This window comes from Natrix helvetica (genome assembly GCF_964273705.1).
Source record: "Natrix helvetica genome assembly, chromosome: 7".
In the NCBI taxonomy this organism is placed as follows: domain Eukaryota; kingdom Metazoa; phylum Chordata; class Lepidosauria; order Squamata; family Natricidae; genus Natrix; species Natrix helvetica.
Genome location: NC_138558.1, coordinates 44,570,170 through 44,592,474, shown reverse-complemented (window position 1 = coordinate 44,592,474; position 22,305 = coordinate 44,570,170). Strand labels below are relative to the sequence as shown.

Here is a 22,305-nt window from a genome sequence, read left to right as displayed (position 1 = left end):
TCTGAGTGGGATGTTAAGCAGCATTTTACTTGCTTTGCTCCAGAAAGGGAGCAGGTTTACCAATCAGTTATTCTTCCCAGAGGCTTTATTATTGCATAAGTGATTATTTGCTTTCCAGAAAACCTGTAATTGTTTAATAAATAATATATTTGGAAGAATTGACCCTGCAGACAGCTGTTCCATTAAACACATTTTAATGATCATAATTCACAGAGAAGACACAGCATACAGTAGGCCATCACAATAGAGTCAGGGTTACTTGTATAGCTTTTATTTGAATCTGGGGTATTATAAAAGATGGAAGGGAAGATTATGGTCAGGTCTGGATGACTAAACAGATACAGCTCAACAGTTTTCTTAGCTGCAGAACAGTTTGCCAGTCGCTCTCTTCTGTGATGTTTTTCAATTTCTCTGGCTCACCTGTGAGTCCTAATATCCACGGCTGGTGTTCCATCTACATACAAACTAAGTTCACTCCAGCTTTGCTTCCAAGCACAGTCCCAGTTAATCAGAGGCTACGAAGGCTATTTTAAAGTCACCATTGATATTCTTTGAAGTTGTAAAAGATTTAAATCTCTACATTCTTTTGGTGGTTTAATTTAGCACTTACAAGCGCAGGACAAATTGTTTGTGTGTGTGTGTGTGTGTGTGTGTGTTTCTGTGTGCAAGTGTGCATGCACACACATGTACTCTAAATATATAGCACCTTCTAATAGACTGGCCTATTCTGAAAGATCCTGTATATTCTCTAGAAATACACACTGTGTATATGTTATAGTGATGAGAACTATGTATTTGCATTATCACACAACACCCACACACCCACACCCACCCACCCACACACACACACACACACACAGACATGAAACAATTTGGAAGTAATGGTGTGATGATGTAGAAAAGGACATGTAGCCCATTTTGAAATGTAATGATTTGAATCATTCAAAGTTAGCTTGCCAGGGTGCAATTTTTCGTTCATTTGGAACAGGTAACTGAGCATTCCTGCTCTCATGATCCAACACTATTAAAGATGAAATGATATAATGTATCATTTCCAAATATATATTATGATAGGAATATCCTGAAAAATGGACACTTTTGTCTAGCTCATCCATTATGCGTTCATCCTCCTTTTGCAAGGAACAATGGTTTGAAACTGATACAATCTAGGTTCATCAATTATTTTCCCAAAAAATTTAAATAGCTCTAATAGAAATGTAAAGTAATGTTCTATATTGTTTTATGCAGACATTTATGGATAATAATTTAACAAGATGCTAACATGAAATCACATCTATCTGGGTTCTTTATTATAGTGAGAAAATGGTCGTTATCCTTTTAGGAAATAATACTCTTTTGCTATACCTGTCTTTTGCAAGGAGCTCTCCCACACCGGAGTTCAGATGGCCCTGACTTTACTGGTCAAAACAATCAAAGGAATCAATAGAAAATAAAAGAAAATAAAGATAAAAGATGGCAAGTGCAATCAACGTTTCACTGTCTCCTGCTAAAGGCCTGGTTGAAGAGCCAGGTCTTCACAGCTTTTTTGAACTTGGGGCTCTCTGGATCTTGGTGAGGGGGGAACCTCACCCCAGAGGACAAGCAATGCTACAGAGCAGGGGTGGCATCCTACCAATTTAACAACCCACGGAGTGCATGTGCACAGTTCCCAGGGAAATAGCTGAGGCACGGCAATCCACTCTGTCTCCCCCATCAGCTTGGCTAAAAAACAAGGAAATATAAGTAAGTATAACCAGGGGCGGACTGGCAGGTGGGCACACCTGAAGGTCAGAGCAAACTGGTTCGCTCTCAGCAGATCTTCAGAGCTACTGGTATGCCCGAATTGGGCTGAACCGGTAGAATCTCATCCCTGCTACAGAGAATGTGCACTTCTGAGAGATGACACTGTTTAATCAAAGGAACCCAGATCAGACTAATCAACCAAGGGAAGAGCTTATCTTCAGAAGTTGTGGGTGCTCCATCATTGGAGGCTTTCTAAAAGAAACTGGACAACCATTTCTCTGAAATGGTATAGGGTCTCCTGCTTAAGCAGGGGCTTGGACTAGAACATCCCCAAGGTCCTTTCCAACTCTATGTTCTTTTGCAGTATTGAATTGGCCAAAAAAATGTTATGGGAGACAGGCAGTCTCTCAAGTAACTAGGCCCTATGCCAGTGTTTCTCAACCTTGGCCCACCTGAAGATGCGTGGTCTTCAACTCCCAGAATTCCCCAGCCAGAGCTGGCTGGGGAATTCTGGGAGTTGAAGTCCCAGTGGCGTAGCGTGGGTTGTCAGCACCCGGGGCAAGGCAAGTAATTTGCGCCCCCTAACCCGTGGCAACCCACGCTACGCCACTGGACTCGGGACATGAAGGGAGCTCTAAAGCAGCCGTCCTCCTTAGCAAAGCCCTCTATAGGCCTGAAGCAGAATCATTTTCTTCCCTCGGTTCTGGGAAAATAGGAAAAGGAAAGCCGCCCGAGGTCTTCACTTGCTCTAATTTAAACGTATCGCATTATTAACGTCCCTCGTCCTGCCCAGCAGTCTTCAAGAGACCCAGATCTGCAGAAGAAAACTTTGGCCCTCTTTCGTGCTCTCGACCCCGGGGAAGACCTGCTCGCGTCTCTTTTGTATTAAACATGGGAAGTGTTCCTCGGCTTCATTCAATTCAAATTCAGCCTTGAAATACATGCAAGTCAACAGCAGAGACCTGCGAGTGCGAGCGCCCCCCCCAGATGTTGCGCCCGGTGCGGCAGGCTCCCCCTGCACCCCCCACGCTACGCCACTGTGAAGTCCACGCATCCTCAGGTGGGCCAAGGTTGAGAAACACTGCCCTATGCCATGTAGGACATTATAGGTAACAATTATCACATTGAATTTCACTAGATTCTTGATTATGTGCTGATTATATGTTGTTTTTGTATGTTTATTTTGGTTTTCTATGGCATTTATTCCACTTTTATTTTATTGCTGTATGACACCCAGGGTCAAAGACTTTAACAGGCAAATCAGTTAGTAATAACATATTATCTGTATTAGACGCAACTTCATGTAGTGAAACATGAAAATATTTCATTCCAAATTTTCATAAAATATGTAACAGTACTTTTTGAAATATATACTTTACTTAATTAAGAAGTAGCCCCAGGGTGTCAAGGTCAACCATTTTTGCACTTTAGAAGTGCAGGTTTAAAGGAAGAAAACTGTAATTGTTAAAAACTCCTGAAAAGTTTGCCAAGGGCAAGGAGTTACAGGGCATAATGGGTGTAATGCAGAGATGGTATTCAGCAGGTTCTGACCAGTTCTGGAGAACTGGTAGCGGAAATTTTGAGTAGTTGAATACTGGTGAGTACCATCTCTTACTGGCCCTGCCCCCATCTATTCTCTGCCTCCTGAGTTCCAGCTGATTGGCAGGAAATGGGGATTTTGCAGTAACCTTTCCTTGCCACGCCCACCACGCCACGCTCACCAAGCCATGCCCACAGAACCGGTAGTAAAAAAAATTGCATCCCACCACTGGTATAATGGGATTTGAAAAAGACCTTAGGAGATGAAACAAAGAGATGCTGTCTAGGAAACAGTCAGAAAAGAGACAATATAGTCCAAAGCAGTGGTCAAGGCAAGATGGTGAGAAGGGGCTGACGAGAAGATGGCAGGAGATTTGTACTTTCAGACTTCCAAGATTCAGTTTAGATAGCCTTATAATAAAGTAGAAATAGCTTATCTGGCTGCATTTCTTGTCTGGTCTGCCTGAGAAACTGTCAATGGGAGTCTTAATGCCTCTGGAAAGATTAAAAAAGCTCTCAAAATCCCACCAGTTGCAAAAAAAAAAAAAAACCATCCCCAAAAGTGTGACAATTTAAGTCCTACACATTCTGGTGGTATCATAATACTCCAGCCCTTACATCAGGCAATTCAAAGAATTGTACTGTACTTAGCTTGAAAGTTGATAAAGATGTTTTACTTCATAGAGATCAAAGACAAAACACCCTAATGATTGAAAATATGATTCATTCATGTAGTTCAAAAAGCATACAGTCCCGTTTGCTACCCTAGAATTTGATAAGACAGGGGGTGGGTCTATGACAATTTGCCACAGCCAACTCTCCATGGGACAATTTGCTGTGGGTCAAGAGTGACACTAATATTAAAGAAATGATGGAATAGCATCATTAAAGAAAGGATGCAAGTGGAGGAACAGAATGAAATATGAATGACAAAAAAAATATTTTTTAAATTTATTTTGAATTAAATTGAATTGTTAAATTGTTCTGTTACGAGTTGTCCTTCAAGTGAGTTGGCCATGGTGGGTTGTCCCACAGTGAGTTGGCCATGGTGAGTTGGCTACAGCAAGTAGGCTGTGGCAAATTGTCCCATTCTGACGGGAAGTGTATCTTAAATCTCTATATAAGATTTAAGATAAAAGAGTGGATTGAGACTCTAAAAGTAAGGATAATAATAAGAAAGGGCGCCATGATCCGTAAATTGTTTTGTCTTCATCTCTGACAGAGCATTGAAAATCTAAGGATGTTCTTCAGCCTCCACAATTTTGTACTCCTAATTTAGCTGTTCACCTAACCAATAATACAAACAGATTTGTATTATTTTGGCATGTCCCTAGAGTAGGAATTCATTATTATTATCTTCACAATTTGGCAAGCAAAATGTTAAAAAAAAATCAAGCTACTGACAACCTTTTCAACATGCTCTGTAGAGAAGATCTGCCGTGGGCTAGACAGATATCAAAAACCAACAGCATGATAACGATTGCTCAACACATCTTCTAACTTGCATAGAGTGGAGCTATTCTGATCTTAACCATATGCCCAAGCACAGAATGTCACCATGGGAGCAGCCTGCCCAAGGACAATTGCATTATGGACATCAACTAGGGCTTGACTAGATGAGATTAGGAAAAAAAGTGAACTCCCCCACCAGATAAGTTTGTTCATCATAGTAAACAGTTTATTGACAGTAATTGCTAAAGAAAGGTATGGCCAATTATATTTCAAGATGATTTTTAAACCACACAAATTTACAACACACCCTATCTGCCTCCAAAAATATTTAGTTCAGGTACATGTAGCATGTAGAGTTATCCAGATTTTGTTTCCCAGACTGAAACATGGAAAATAATTGGTTATTTGTTCCAAATTCTTTATGTCCTTAATCTAGGAAAGAAATGTGTTTTTACTAAATCTTGAGAGAACAAACAGTTTAAGAAATGGTATGGTATCATAATGGTTAGAAATATTTTGGAAAGTGACTCGTTAATAAATTCCATAGAAATACTAAATGCAAATGAAAATAAATAGCCTAGTATATGTAACACAATAACCATTTTCTAGTTTTCTTTCCTCCTTATATTCATAGTATATAGTTTTTAACTCTGTGGTAGAGATAAAGGAGAAATATGCCTTGCCCAAATTTTTAAACAAACTCACCCTATGCATGCTTCACAAAGTCATATACGAACAGGAAAAAAAGATGTACACTATATTCCTCACAAATAAGAATCCAGAAAGACTTAACGATAAAAAAAATAACAAGTAAACAATATCAAATTTGATAAATTTCTCAAATGCATATCTCCATGCATCCACTGTCATCAAACTGACCTCAGTTCAATTAATGCTTGCCTACAGTTTTCCTCATTTCAGTCCCTTCCTGAATGCTTCATCCGAAGATTATTTTGATACTCAAAATACAAACAGCATTGGACATGACATGATGTAGAAGAGGGGGGAAAAAGCCAAGAAAAAAAAGGTGTTCCAATAAAACCATTTCACACTTGATGTTTTATCTCCATTGCCTAAAATACCATCAAGCTGTTTCTGTATCAGAAAGTTTCATCATCTGACAGACAGGAAAATGGCATGATTCCTATTTAGCCAAGTGGAGATTACTACTACCACTACCACCATCAACCAAAATCAAACAGGAGCATGTACATTCTGAAAGCATAAAAGTGTCTGTGTTTGTAATAGGCAGGAAAACAAGGTGAATGCATGTGTGTGTGTGTAAAACTGTAGATTTGTTTTATTTTCAAAATAAAGATATGACAACCAGTTTTTTAAAACGATGAATTGATGATTTTAGTATGGAGCAGGATTTTTAAAAAAGGAACACTTAATGTTTTTCTCACTATTTCTCTGCTTCCATCTCCCCAATTCTTTTCACTTTATACCATTCTGGGTGCATTTCCATTTCATAACTCTGCTTTGACAACATATATCCTACTTTCTGATATACAATTATTCAGTACAATTTACAAATAAGAAAAATAGAATAATGATTATTTATCTGCATGAACATGCATTGGTTCTGTAGACAAGAAAAGGACTTCATTTATTAAAAAGTAAAATCCACTCTTGGTCTTTCATGATATGCACAGCTTCTTCCCAAATTTTCTTTCCTTCCCATGAAGACAACATCTCAAAAATGTTTTCTCAGTGGAAGCAATTAATGATTTCCTTTGTTCTTTTTCCTAAAGTATTAACTCGTGCTATGTTAAACATATTGAAATTAAATAAAGAGCTTGGTCTAATGCTTATTTCATAAAATAAGAGACCAAATATGTTGAGTCCAGATTTAGAGATAGTAAATTGGATGACCGAAATGAAGATACTCAAATTATGTTCTCTGTGCACTAGTAGAATCTGAAAATATTAGAAAAAGAATGGGGAAGGGATTCTGTAAGGTGATGTAGAATGCTGAATAGTACAGGGGGAAAAAATCAGGCAGAAGCACACCATCCATTTATGGAGTTGGGGAAGGGGAGAGGAGAGAGAAAAAGACTGCAGGAAAAAGATAAGTACAGGAAAAACCACTTCTATGAGCATCATTATATACCTTTAGATTTAATCCAGATCTGAACTTTATGCTTCATTTGCTTATAAGTCACATTCCCTTCTACAGGAGAACTTTCTTCTGATCACAAGACTATGACAAATAAGCTGTTTAAAGGTTCTCAGAAAAGGAAAGGAACAAATTCAAAATACATTTCTTTATCCTTAAATATACTCTACATATGCTTTCACTAATGTTAAACCATGTTAGAATTCTACTTATTCTTTGACCTTTTTAGGACTAACTGATTGATCCTCTAGTCTACAAACAGAATTCAATTAACGTAGGGTGGGACCTGGCTGGTATTTGGAAAGGTGACTATGGGAAAACTCAGGGCTGTGAAGCAATACAACAAACAACAGAAGCATCCAAGAGAGCTAACCTATAAAATTGCAATTTTAGGAGCCAGGATTTGTTTGAGGGCACCTTTACCTTCTTATTCAAACTCATTGCAAATCCAACTATGCATAAGAAGTTACAGTCCTAATCTCTTCATAAGTAATAGCAAATTTATCTCTATGGGAGCAAAAGTTCCATATAGGTTGTGGAGAGGAGGAACAGTTGAATGTAAAGTGGGCTGAGTCGATCATGGGATAATGTAGATTTTCTCAATCTGCTAATGATATGTTGGGTAAATATTATGAGAATTGAATCCCAACATTTGTGAAGAAGCTAGGGAACGTACTAGCTAGCGTACTGAGTTAGGATTACAAAATGTTGCTATGGGGCAGCATTTTTGCTCTAAAATCTTAGCAATTAATGCATGTAACTTTCCTTTTTGAATATTTATACAAACACTGGTGCCGGTTCATAGTCCTTTATCAATCAATCCTATATACATTTTCTCAGAAATAAAGTTCTCTTATGTTCAACTGCTCCTACTAAGTCTGCATAAAGGTACTTATTTGTTTAACTAATATCTGCTATGCTAATATTTCTTTTAACATTACGGAGTTCCTGAAGACTGAGTCAGGTAAAATTTTCACAAATCCAAATAGTATTCCCCCCCCCCCCCCAATAACTTTGACACCAGTACTGGAGAGTGAACAAAGAACACACTGTCAAAGAGGAAATCTGCACAGAATGTTACTGTTTGTTCTCTATGAATGCAGAGGTATATTTGCTAAAAGAAAAGCATTCCATTCCTCTCCAGAGATTTCCCCTTCATTCAGTAGAACGACAGCTCTTGGTTTACATCCCTTCCATTCACGTTATGTCAGCCTGTCAGTTACAGACCCTTATTTGCTAGGCAGTCCTTTGCTACAAAAATTAATCCTAGACTTCAACTTGGCTTTACTTGCTCCTAATGCGAAAGCAATTATTTGTATGCAATTTGCTCTTGGAAGCTAAATGAGGGCTTTTAAATATTGAACTAGTGGAAAATTACTTTGCAGAAAATGTTCTTTAGCACATCATTCTTGCATTTTCACGAAAAGTTAATACCATAATTGAGTATTGACATGTTTGCCAGCCTTTGCCTTCCCCAAATGAACAAATTGAGGTAGGATTACTCTTATTTGGAGAACTGCATTCAGACTAATTCTTATTCCAGGTTGTAGTTCTTTTGGCTTTCTTGGCCCAATTAATCTTACGTTTGCTCTGCCTCTGTGAAATATAAGGAATCACATAACTGGTGGGCTCCAGAGAACAGATTGATGGAACATCATATTAGTGGCAACCCTTCTTTAAAAAGATTTTCCAAGGTCATCCTCTATTTTTACTCTAATTCTGTATCCCTCTTTATTCTAGGAGATAGTCTGAGACTGATTGCTGTTGTTATTCTTGGCTGGTGACTGTAAAATACTATCTTCCCCAATCTGCCACCCACTGTATGTTTTGGGAGACCAATCAAAATTCTATCTAGCTGTCAGGCCAATCTTCATCAGTCTGCTAAATGCTAAATGTAGACTGAAGAAAGAGTTGAAAGAAGAGAAAGTGACAATTAAAATAAGTTTAAGGAAGGATAGTGATAATATTGATATAAATTGTTATTCAAAGAAAAAAATGGCACAAAGGAATTTTAGCCAACGATAGAGGTAAGGATAGAGTTAATAAACAAAAGGAAGCTAAAGGAGTCAGCAAATCATTACCAGTTCATGTACTCAGGAAGAGATGTAGCTTTTCTTGCACGACAAACCTTAAGCATAGGCGGCTGTTGGCAGGCACTATGTTACTGAGAAACTTAAAACGAATCCTAAAAGGTATTATATCAGGATATGGTGGATTCATAATAAAACAATAACAACAAAACCCAAAGAAACTTTTTTTATTTCTGTAGGATTTGTTGATTTGGTCAGCACACTGTAAAAATGAGATTTTCTCAAATAGATGTCCAATTCCGAAGAGCAAATGATTAGCTCTCAACTTTAGACATGTTTAAATCTTTTCAAATGCAATAATCAGACAGAAAATAAAAATTCAAAAGACTAAAATATCACTCTCTACTTAGAATTAATTATGAACATAGTTGGCATTTGGTAACTTTTTTTTCTGAATAATTAAAAGTTAAGCAAAAGTTACCCAGCCTCACAAAGCTTTTGTGTAATATGTGCATATTAAAGATACACAATGAGAAAGGGGAAAAAAGAGAAAGAAGTATAACTCTTGTGGCAGGTTCTTATAGAATGATAATTTATAGTCTAGAAATGTTAGCTAAGAATGCAGAACAAAACCGCAAAACCTTAAGATAGACACACACAAAAAAGTAGAGAATTACCAGTCAGACGAGTCTTCCTGTTTTTGAAATGTCGGAGATATTAGTACTTTTGTTCTTGTACATCCAGATCTTGTTAACCCGGTCTTCTCTAAATGCTTAGTTCCTCTAAAGGTCTAAGTTTAACTGAAGAACAAGAACCTGCAATCAAGAGAAAAAGAGAAGGCGATAAGAGCAGGAAAGAATTTCGGCTGCTGGCTGCTGCTACTGTTCTAGAAGCATTTGAGCTATTTTCAGCACTTGGCGGGTTTGTCCACAGTAAGAGAAACCAGAAAAGTACATAGGCAGGAAACTTAGGAGAACTTGGTCTGCTGCTCAAATTCCACATCCACTTTTGAAATGTTGAGAAAAATCAATTTTCAGGCTATTCGAAAAAACACACTGCGTGTTTGCACCAGGACTAGACCACAATCACCTTCATTTTTCTTGGACCCAGCAACCAGTGTGGCAAGCACAGAAAATGTTGTGTTTCTAGTTTCTGACAGACTCATGCCAGCTTCTCTGAACAGACGTTCATTCTCCCCTTACTTCATTTTGCATCCAAATGTTTTGGATACTTCTGGCATCAGTGCCCAGGAACAAACTCAGCTTCCTAAAAGGGAAGCCACCAGTTTATTTCCAGTTTGCAACTAAATTTTTGGAATCAGTCACTCAGCTATTTCTGAATGTTAGTGACAGAGGCTGTTGACATTGTAGTATTTAACTAACCAGGAATCCGAAACCAATCAGTGTTGCAATTACATTTTTACTCACTGCCATGAAAGATAAACAATCAAGCTCTCTTCAACTTAGACTGGCATAATAATAATTATATATTTGATATATTTAGTCGCCCACCATGTTCAAAACATCTTCAACACATCATTTTCTTGTTTAAAACTTTTAATCTTTAGATTCAGAGTTTTGGTATATTTATGGATTTAAACCTTTGATGTTGTAGCTTGCTGACGCTTCAATGATTGGGTACTAAATAGATAAACAAATACAACACTATTTTAGAAACTTTAAGAAGAATCTATCTTTGCAGATGGAAAGCTGTGACTGAGAGAAAGGTAGAGATCTTGGCAGGACCAAATTTCAAAAAATATCTCCATTTTAAGAGCATCATTACCACCAGGAAGGAAAAAGTAATTATTTGTGAATTAGCCCTTTCCCACATGTCAGTAAACTTTCCAGGATGTCTAGAAGAGGGTGTATTGTTTGATTTCCTAACTGTTTTTCAAAACAAATCCTACATCATCCAGAAACCACCAGATTACTCATATTTATTCTGAAACATTCTTCCAAAGATTTTCCCTATTAAATTGGATAAATAGTGTACACACACACACACACACACACACACACACACACACGCCACAACAAATTTTAAATCTTCCGCTCAGGTTTCAGACAATCAAATTTTTATAGCCTGTTGAAAGGGGTAAATTAATCCTATACCTTGGTGCTTGATACACAGGATATTTTCAGGTGGAGAGGGAAGAAGTAATACAAAACTCAGCAATAGAAACTCACATAGGGAAGGGTTTCTTTTTAAGAAAAGCACTCAAGTAACGGATTTCCTAGAATTCATATTTTATTCAAGTAAGACAGTATAATAAACATTTTCTGGAACAATTTCTTTAATTGTTGTCTCTGATTAAATATAAGCAGTATTTATAAAACGTTCTACTAATTGGCATACACTCTCTTTCATGTATACTGCTAAGCCATAATTTTGTTTGCTTTTGCCAATGTACTATGTGGGAGGAAAGTCTTGAACATAGTCAGTGCTGCATTCAGCAAGCTGCAAATTGTGATTAAGCAGGTGTGAAGGACTCTTTCATATTAAACTGTAATATTACAAAAGCATCAGAGCTCAACCTTCGGGTTGATTCAACCATCACTGTCGCTATTCCATTTATGGGATGCTCCTTGCATTTCTCTTCTCCAAATGGGAGAACGAAGAGCCATTCATAATGTAATAATAGTGCTAAATAACTAAAATGGGAGAGAGGGAGGGCTGGAGGGGAAGAGGGAAGGAGGAAGGAAATTAGCATGCTTAGTTTCTTTGACATTCGCGTTGGGCATCAATAGAAACCACAACAGGTTTTTTTTTAATATAGAAAGACTTAGCTTTACTCCTAGTAAGTCTGCAGTTAAAAAGGATTGGGCAACAGGTCATGGAAAGGTGAAAACAGTAATTATGGGCTAGGTGGACAGATAGTCTAAACAGGTATAAGGCAGTTTATGGGGTTTCAGACAGAATTGACCAGGAAACTAGAGTAGTTTTGAAACTTAGATTATAAGGCAATCACAATATTAGTTTTAGTCAGTAGACTACTGCATAACTAAACTAATCAGTATACCTTCCTAATTTAGACTGTTGCTTGTGCTAGTAAGACTAGCAAGGAGGGTTTAAGTTTATATTCTGATTAACTGATGCTTTTGCTTAACATTAAACAGATCTATTTCTTTAGTAGAAATCTAAAGCAAAAATGCAACAAATTTTTTGTTGGGTGCCGTCCACTAAGCAATGCCAACGGGCGGCGCCCAGGAGTAGAGCCTTCTCTGTGATGGGCCCAACCCTCTGGAATGACCTCCCCCCCGATATCAGAACCACTACCGACCTCCGCTCCTTCCGACAGAAACTCAAGACCCACCTGTTCCAATTAGCTGGCCTGGCCCATTTATAGTCCCATTTTATACCTCCTGGCAAACATTTTATTCTGGGATAGTTTTTTAGGGGTAGTTTTTAATGCATTTTTAAATTTTTTAATTTGAACTTTAACTATTATTGTACAGTAAATTATATGTTACCTCCTCCAGCCACATCTATATCTATATCTATATTTATATTTATGTATATTTATTGTGTTTTTAATATGACTGTACACCGCCCCGAGTCCCTTCTGGGAGAGGGCGCGGTCTATAAATTAAATAAAAGTTAAAAGTTAAAGTTAAAATCAAAGTTTTTCCAAAATATTCATGGAAAATTAGAATTAAAGGATAATTATAGGCAAGGGAACTGTTTGAGTAGTAGCCAACAACTTTGAATAATTTGGGGAGGAAGAGGGGCATGACCAATGGATTACTTTTATACATGAAGCTGCAGAGATCTCTAGTTTGCAACTAGAGATTGCAGACTATACCTGATATTCACTATATATTCTATTTCAGGGCTATCAAACTGGCGGTACATGCTGGCCATGCCCACGCCTGGTTTAGCGAAGAGGGGGAAAGTCCTGATATGCCACGTGACACAGCCGTGATGCGAGTTTGACACCCCTATTCTATTATATACTGAGGAACAATTAGTTTCAGCACTGACACATCTGTGGCTTGCTATTTTTGATCCAATGATGTAACAGATCATCTAGAGCCCTACCAGTCAGGATCCAGGCCTAGATAGGGGACAAAAACGGCATTGGTTGTTCTTTAGATGATCCCTTGCTGAAGCGGGATGGGGGTAGTGTATCCATCCTTGCTCTACTTGATTCTTGGCAGCTTTCGATACCATTGACAATGGCATCCTTCTGGAGCAGCTTTGGGGGATTGGAGTGGGGGGGATCTGTGCTATCCTTCCTCTGTGGCCACTCTCAGTCAGTGTTGATAGGAAAGGAGAGATTCAGCCCTCTCACACTGCTTTGCGGGGTCCTGAAGGGCTCGGTACTTTCTCTGCTCCTATTCAACATTTATATGGAACCGATGGGTGAGATCATCTGTTACCATGGACTGAGATATCATCAATATGCTGATTATACACAACTGTATATCTCAGCTCATGGTGAGTAAAGCGATGTCATGACCTCCCTCTCGTAGTGCTTGGAGGCTGTTAGGGGCTGGATAGGGAGCAATGGGTTGAAACTGAACCCTGGCAAGACTGAGTGGCTCTTGGTTTGGGGTTCTTTGACCCATGGAGAATTGCCACCTTTGGTCTTGGATGGGGTGGCACTGCCTCAAACAGACTCTGAGCATAATCTGGGGGTTCTCCTGTACTTGTGACTGCTGCTTGAAGAGCAGGTGGCAATTGTAGCCAGGAGGGCCTTTGTGCGACTTTGTGCATCCCCTAAGGCAGGGGTGTCCAAACTTGGGAACTTTAAGACTTGTGGACTTCAACTCCCAGAATTCCCCAGCCAGGCTGGCTGGGGAATTCTGGGAGTTGAAGTCCACAAGTCTTAAAGTTCCCAAGTTTGGACACCCCTGCCCTAAGGAGATATGTCTGGCAGGACCCAGAAGAAGGGCCTCCTTCTCTGTGGTGGCTCCCTCTCTCTGGAACATCATTTTCCCAGAGATTAGATTGGCCGCACTCTAACACTCTTGTGAAAGGTGCTGAAGACCCAATTCTGCCAGCAGGCCTGGGGAACCCAGAGCAGGATAGAGCCCAGTAAATGGCTTGTATGAATTTGTGTTGTTGGCGGGATGGGGATTGGTGGGGGGCTCTTTCTAGAGTCTCAACATCTTTTTTACATTGTGGTGACCAAAACTGGATGCAGTATTCCAAGAGTGGCCTTATCAAGGCATTATAAAGCTGTATTAACACTTCACGTGATCTTGATTCTATCCCTCTGTTTATGCAACCTAGAATTGTGTCTTTTTGGCAGCTACAGCACACATCATATTTAAGTGATTGTCCACTAGGACTCCCTCTCACAGTTACTACTATTGAGTGAGGTACCACATATACTGTACCTCTGCATTTTGTTTTTCTTGCCTAAATGTAGAACCTTACTCTTTTTACCATTGAATTTCATTTTGTTAGATAGCGCCCAATGTTCAAATCTGTCAAGATCCTTCTGTATCTTAAGCCTAACTTCTGGAGTGTTGGCTATTCTTGCCAGCCTCGTGCCATCTGCAAATTTGATGAGTTCCCCATTTATCCCCTTGTCCAAATCATTGATGAAAATGTTGAAGAGTACTGGTCCTAAAATAGAGCCTTGGGGAACTCCATTGCATGCTTCCCTACATGTAGATGCAGTTCCATTGAAGACTACATGTTGAGTGCGGTTGGTCAGTCAGTTACGAATCCATCTGGTGGTGATGCTGTCTAACCCACATTTTTCTACTTTATCTATGGTCTACTTTATCAAATGCCTTACTGAAGTCCAAATAAATTATATTGACAGCATTACTCTGGTCCACTAATTTTGTCACTTTGTCAAAGAATGCAATAAGATTAGTCTGGCATGATTTGTTTTTGACAAACCCATGTTGGCTTTTGGTTATTACTTTGTTTGCTTCTAGGTGTTCACTGATTCGTTGCTTGATTATCTTTTCCAGAATCTTCCTTGGCATAGAGGTCAGGCTGATAGGTCTGTAGTTTCCTGGATCTATTTTCCCCCCTTTTTTGAATATGAGAACTACATCAGCTCTTTTCCAGTCCTCTGGCATTTCCCCAGTGATTCAGGATCTTTGAAAGATATAGTTCAGTGGTTCTGAAATCTTGTCTGCCAGTTCCTCCAAATCCTTGAGGTGTAATACATCTGGTCCTGGTGATTTGAATTCATCTAGGGTAGCAGGTGCTCACTTACTATTTGCTTCCCTATTTTAATTTGTGTTCCTAATCTGTTTTTTCTGGTGCTGTTTTTGATAGGTTGGACTGTTTTTTCCCTTTCTGTAAAGACAGATGCAAAAAAACAAATTAAGTAGTTCTGCTTTCTCCCTGTTGCTTGTCACCTTCTCGCTACTTTCTCCCAGCAATGAACCAATTGTTTCCTAGACTTTTTTCTTGTTTTTAACATGTTGGAAAAAGCTTTTTTGGGGTTATTTTTTGCTTTTGTCGCTACCCTTCATTTATTGTAAGCCTTAGCTTTCCTCATTTCATCTTGGCAGGCTTGGGCTATTTGCTGATATTCTGCCTTAGTTATGTGACCCTGTTTGCACTTTTTATATTTATCCTTTTTGTCTTTCAATTTGTCAGAGAGTTCTTTATGCAGCTATGCTGGTTTCTTTTGAGAACTGCTATTTTCTTCTTCATTGGTATTATGCTAAACTGGTCTTTTATAATCCCACTTTTCAAAATTTCCCAAGCTTCTTGGCTTGTTTTCCCCTTGAAGATTCTAATCCATGGAATCCTTCCCAACCTCTAAATTTATTAAAATTAGCTCTCTTAAAATTGAAAATTCTAATTTGACTTTGTTTTATTGTTTGCTTGCATAATGTTGAATTCCAATATTGCATGATCACTTCCCCCATGGTTCCCGTAGCTTCAACACCTTCTATCATTTCATCTCTGTTAGTGAGAATTAAGTCTAATTTGGCTGATCGCCTTATTCCCTTCTCTACTTTTCAGGAAACAAAGTAGTCCCCTAGGTTTGTCAAGAACCTGTTTGATCTTTTACTTGGTGCACAGTTTGTCTCCCAATTGTTAAAATCTCCCATTACTATTGTGATATGCTTCCTACATACTTTAGTTAACTGACTAGCAAAAAGTTCATCTATTTCTTGTTTGGTCAGGTCACCTATAGTGTACACCTATGGCAATGTCATTTCCACCCCCCCCCCCCTTTAATATTGACCCACATGCATTCAAGATAATTTTTGTCATTGTCAAGACAGTTTATTTTATTATTTTTTAGTATTTTATTATTTCCTTTTATTATTTTTATATGATGTATTTGTATTTGTGTAAGCTGCCTTGAATTGCCATGGGCGAGTAGGGGACAATATAAATGTTCTAAAATAAAAATAAATAAATAAATAAAAATGAAACAGCTATGGGTACATACATATATATATGTATGTGTGTGTGTATGTATGTATATATGTATGTATATATATATGTGTGTGTGTGTGTGTGTGTATGTCTCCCTTTATTTATTTATCAGTACAAATACAACATACACACACACACAGAGACACACACACACACAGTATATATGATATATTCTACATTTTGCATTGGTTGCATGCATAATTTTGCCTTTTGTAATGCATTACCACTAAACCTTAATTACCAAAAAGCTAGAGCATAAACCTCACTAAACTAACAGGCCAGACACCAGTTCTTTCTAGTAAATACTTGTTCTATTTCCTTCTGGTTCAGAGATTTATAATATTACTTGGAGACTAGAAATGGATAGGATCAGGACAAATCCAAATTTGAATAAATTTATATTTGAGAGTCTGGCATATTTTAGATGTACTGTGGCTACATTTGGTAATGGCAAGATGTATGAGATGTACTATTTTTCCCATTACAGAGAATGGGTGAACATCCAGTAGGACTATAGACTAAATTATTGCTTTGAGTAATTATTCAAAGAAAGAATAGCTCACAAACTCTATTCTATGACTCAAAGCAAACCAGAATATATTTTTTTCAATCAGAAGTTTTGACTGAGGCTGGTAGGAATTTTTATCTAACATGTTGGGATGAATTTATAAGATGGTTCAAATACTTTGAAGATAATGAGTAGTATTTTTGTAGGTTTGAAAGTTCAGTCTTCTACATTATGATATCAACTCTCATCCTAGACCAGTGTTTCTCAATCTGGGGAACTTTGGGATCAGTGGCTGACTGGGAAATTTTTGGAGTTCAAGCCTACATGACTTAAAAGTTGCTAAGATTGACAAACGCTGTTCTAGATAGATCTTTTACAAAGTTGATTGATAATGCATGGATCACATTCTAATCCATTCACTTGACTTTACAAAGACACAAGAGGATGGTCTGGGGTGTTCTACTATAAGTAAGTTGATGCACTTCATGGAGAAGGAACAAGGAGTTTTATATGCCTTCCAAATGCAATCTACTCAATTCTCAACTATATCTTTCCAAACAATAGATAATAGCTTACACAAATAAATGTTTCAAGTATTAGGGCTCTATCAATGGCATATGAATGTTATTTGACCAGGAAGAAATTGTTTGGGCAGGAGAGAGACAGAATGTAAAGAATGTAAGCACATGATATGACTTCCTTCAACGATTAAACCTTTGGGTGTGAAAAGAGAAAGGCTGAATTTTTTTTTCATATGGAGAGCTACAAAAAAGTGCATAGAATTTGAAGTAGGACTGGATGTCATACATTCTGCACCATCTATCCAGTCTTCTCAAGGACTGTCAACTATTTGTCACTGCAGAATTACAGTAAAGATTTAGATTCTAGTCATGTTCATCTAAATCTCCAGGGAGTTATAAACTAATTTATTCCTATATCAAGAAAGCATGCACATAGAAAAGCAGATGTCACCCATAAAGACTATTGTCTACATCTTTCTTTGAGATTCCAATGTTGGGGATACTGGGAGATGCTAAGGAAAAGCATTGAAACCAAAGTCTCCCTCTATCTGCAATACTAACTGAATAATAGGCACATTATTCAGATAGTATTGCACATACATTTGCTATGATGTGGGAATATCCTGTTCTCAGAGTCAAAGGAGCACTGCTTTGCCTTGAAAAAGAAACATCAATGGCAAATCAGTGTGGTGAAGTGATTAAAGTACTGGACTGACACAGGAAGTTCTAATCTTCCACTAAACTACAGAAACTCGCTATGTGGATTTTGACCAGTTATTCTTCTTTAGCCAAGCCTACCTGAAGAGGAGGGAGCACTGGGTATGCAATCTTGAGTCCCTGTACAAATCATCAATCAATGATTTGGGTATCAATCAATCAGTCAATGAGTCAATCAATTAAACAAATAAAATACCAGTGTCTTCAGGATCTAGGCAAGATGTATGATGACCACAGAAAGCAAACTTGCCTGTAGTCCCATCCATACTGTGTTGTATCTCTATTTGTATACTTGAAACAAAGAACAATTGACTTATTTGAATCATGAGTGAGGCAAAGGCTTAATGATAGAAAAAATCTGGAGGAAATGTCAGGTTTACAATGCTCATTCTGGCTTAAGAGCAATTCAGGAAGATGGATCATAGTAAGATAAGTTTCTCCTGCTGTTTGTGACCAGAGTAGCTAATTAAAGAAGAAATTATGTATGCAGAATGACAAGGAATATATGAGGCATATAGAATCACAAAGTGTACTGTGTCTGCAGAGTGAACTGTGAAAAAGTCACTGAAGTGTCACATTCCAGAAGCTGTGAGAGCCTCTTTACTGTGAACTTCAGAAATTAAACAGTCCTAATACTTAGCTACAGAAAATGTCCTAAATTTTCAGGTATTTCTTTGTTTTAAATTGTTGTCACTATTTTGCATCTCAAAGATGCATCTTTTTAAAAAATATATTGATGTGCATACTTATTTCTCAATTCTTAGGAGCAAATAAGATAGTACTCATGCTTTTAAAATGGACATGTTTTAAATAGTCAATTAATTTTCACAGATTTCTTTAATGGAAAACTTACAAATGAAATTTCTCTTCTATTGGAGATGAAATGGCACAACACAAGAATGGATCTTCCAGTTTTACAGAATGTCAGGTGTAAGTTCCCTTTGTCATAAATTTTAACAGAACAAAAACCCCAATAAACAACAAAACAAAAGAAATCCTTTTAAATAATCACTTGGAACAATTTCACACTCAGCTATTGCAAAATAAAGCTGAAATTTCACCATAAAAAACCCTGTCCTCTGTCTAGGAGTTCCAGCTTTAAAATTGCAAATGTATTATTGAATGCATTATTGATATCCTTTTTATCTTTGTGCATTTGTAGTTTTACATTTCTAAATTACAATAAATATACAAAATTGCTGATATTTCATGTGATACTATGTCTCCAATCTCAGTCAAGATGAAACAGTTGTTATTGGGCGGTTTGTCGTACTATTAGAAAGTATCTTATTTAATAAGTGTTTTTCTTTTAGTTGCGAGCTGAATATAGAAGACTGAAATTTTGCACATATGAAGTACCAGGAACAGGCAATACAAGAACTCCTTGGTTTATAACCAATCACTTAGTTTAAGTACCAAAGGTACTTATGACCGGTACTGAAGTTCTGTTGGCTGCCATCCCATGGTTGTGTAACCGTATGACTTGACAACTGGCTTTGATTACCGCTGTTTGCAGTGTGCCACAATCATGTTGCCATGTTGTACAATGTTTTTGCTGAAAATCAGCATTTACTTTCAGTTATCAGCAAAATCAACCCATACTAAGCAATGGGTTTACTTAATGACTGTGCTCAATTAACAACCATTATAAAAAACGTCATAAAATAGATCTATGTAATCATTTGGTGATCTGCTTTACAACTATCACAACTTCTGACTATAATGGGCAGACTCCATTATGATTGTAAATTGAAGATTACCTATAGAATGATAGAGAGAGACAGACAAACCAGAAAATTAGGTGGGCAGTTCACATACAAAAAAGGTAGCTTGTAACCCTGAAACAATATTGTATGTCTGTAGCTACTTGCATTTTTCAACTGACAAATAGACACCCATGATACTTCCCTTGAGAAATGATTAATGCTTGCCTTCAGTCTAGGCGTCAGGAAGTGAGCAATAGTTCAGCTATGTTTCTTTGCTACTCACTTAGACACCTTGTAGATTGAGTAGATTATAAATATAGTCAGTCAGTCAGTCAAAGAGAAAAATAATCTGCCCATAAAATCAGTAGTTGCAGCTCTGCAAAGAGTAAAAGTTGTGTTGTAAAGTTTTTAGTAGAATTGCATAAAGCCAGAAGGACATCAAGGTTCTCACACATGCCAGTGTTACTAGATAGGTTCAGAACTGCTTCTCAACTGCCTCAAAATCCTAACACCAAAGGGCCCATATTAGTCCCTTAAAATGGAAATTTTAAGATAACCAGATTGCAGGATGGTAAACCTGCCAACCAGCTTCTAAAGCATGTTTTAGTACCCTTTTGTAATAGTCTGAGAGAACGTCCCTGAGAGACAAGAGGAAAAAAAGAAGCCATAGTCTAAGCAATGGTCAGATAAGAGGCAGCTGAGCCCTCAGAAGGAATGAAGGCATGGCAAACTTCTCAGAAGGGACCTTCCATGGTTTCTTGGATTGTAAAGGAAAGGGAGCAGAAATGTACTTTCAGACTTGTAAGATTGATATCAGCCTTTTGAGATAATCCAGACAAGAAGCAAAACTGGGAGTCCTAATGCTATTTTTATTGTACAATTACAATAACTGAATCTTGCAAATATGACATAATATTCTATTTTCAACCTAGCATGTTCTATTTCGAGCTTAAGGAAAGACTTATACAGATTGATAGGAATGTATCTCTTCCTTTGTCTCAGACATTTTGGCACCTGCCCTTTCGCTAGCAAGTAGGCTTCAACCCATTTTGCCTCTGCAACAGTTCCTGTATGTAACCATCTTCTCTAATCCTCTAAGATTACACAATTGACCTAGGACATTCAGGTTTAGCCACTTGTCCAATAATTCATAACTGGTAGATTTCACTTTTTAAAAATGAAGATCCATGATTTATACAACACAATTGCTTGGTTCACAAAACTATCCCTGCAAAAAGCATTACACTTAGCCAACAGGTGAATTAAATTACACTTAGTTTAACCTATCTCACAAGTTTGTTGTCAAGATGTAAAGAAATACCACGTTGACTTCCTAAAGAAAAGTAGTGTATATAAGTGTTAATATGTTGGCCAAGATGCCTACAAGTAGTCCTACATTGCATCAGATATTTTTCAAAAATAAATCAAGGCCTATTTTTTCCCAAAGTAAGCAATAATTTGAGTAATTTCTTAGTTCCAAAAAAGTAGGAAGGTTGTATGCAATTATAATTCCCTTAACGCCAAAGAAAAACCCTTACAATTCATCAGTAGGAGATAGGAGTGGCTCACAAGTGTGCAATATAGTTCTGGAAGTAATAAAATTTTGACAAATTGGAATTCTTATCCAGGTTTTATAGTAATCCATTTCAAAGGTTCATAAAGTTTTCTTTTTCTCTCTCATACTGGAGAAATTTGAAGGCCATTATAGCACTTTAACAAAAGACGTAAATATCTTAAATATTTAATAGTTTGTTTTATTTTTTTAACAGTACAGGGTGAATCAGCTTACTGGCATTTTTCACAGGAAATGCAGGACAGAAACCTATTGTTTAATAAGATAGCTGGAGATGCTGCCAAATCACTGCTTTTTATATTCAACAAGGTCAGTTCTCTTTATATGGTGTTATTCTTTTTCAACAAGGGAGGACTAAGTATAGAATGTCAATAAATGAGAATATTTGTAGCGCACGGTTGGAATGAGAGGGTCTTTGATGCTCTGAGCTTGGCTGTTTTCTTGCAGACATTACCCAAACTAGAGATTTGCTCTCAGTTTCTATTTTAGTGGCTTGCCTGTCTGTGTTTGTTGGGGTGGTCTTAGAGGTATTTTGCTAGGGCAGCTTATTGTTGGCGTTGCTTGATTGGGGTATTGTTTACTTGATTGTTGGTTTCATGTTAATCTTGGAGTAAATCTACTCATCTGGGTGTTGATTGCTGGTGGGTAGGTGTTTTGTTCCTTTAGTTCCCTTTTTGGCTTGTTGATTGTTCCTTTTGCATGGTATACATATGTTGTTTATGTCTATGTTTTTATTTATGTCTAATTTGTCAGAGTGCCAGACTTCTATAAATTCCCTAACATTTTTGGATTTGGCTTGGTCTAGGAGAATGGTCAGTTTCCCAACAGAAACGATGGTTAAGGTTCTGTCCATATGTTGTGAAATTAAAGAGCTTTCATCATATCTTCTGACTGCTAGTTGGTGTTTATGGAGGTCTTCTGCCTATTTTCTGCCTTTGTCCCACATAGTGGCTGTTGCAGGCATCTATATTGTACATGACTTGTTTTTTCTTTTAGGGATGCTGGGTCTTTTGGTTTACTTAGAATGTT

General features: G+C 37.6%; 1 protein-coding gene across 1 annotated transcript in view; it reads right to left on the bottom strand.

The window, feature by feature from the left end:
• Nucleotides 1-22,305, bottom strand: part of SORBS2 (sorbin and SH3 domain containing 2) — a 201,500-nt gene that overhangs the window by 163,424 nt on the left and 15,771 nt on the right. The window contains exon 2 of the mRNA XM_081959704.1: nucleotides 9,561-9,698. The gene's annotated coding sequence lies outside the window, so the exon portion shown is untranslated. The remainder of the gene's footprint in view (nucleotides 1-9,560; nucleotides 9,699-22,305) is intronic.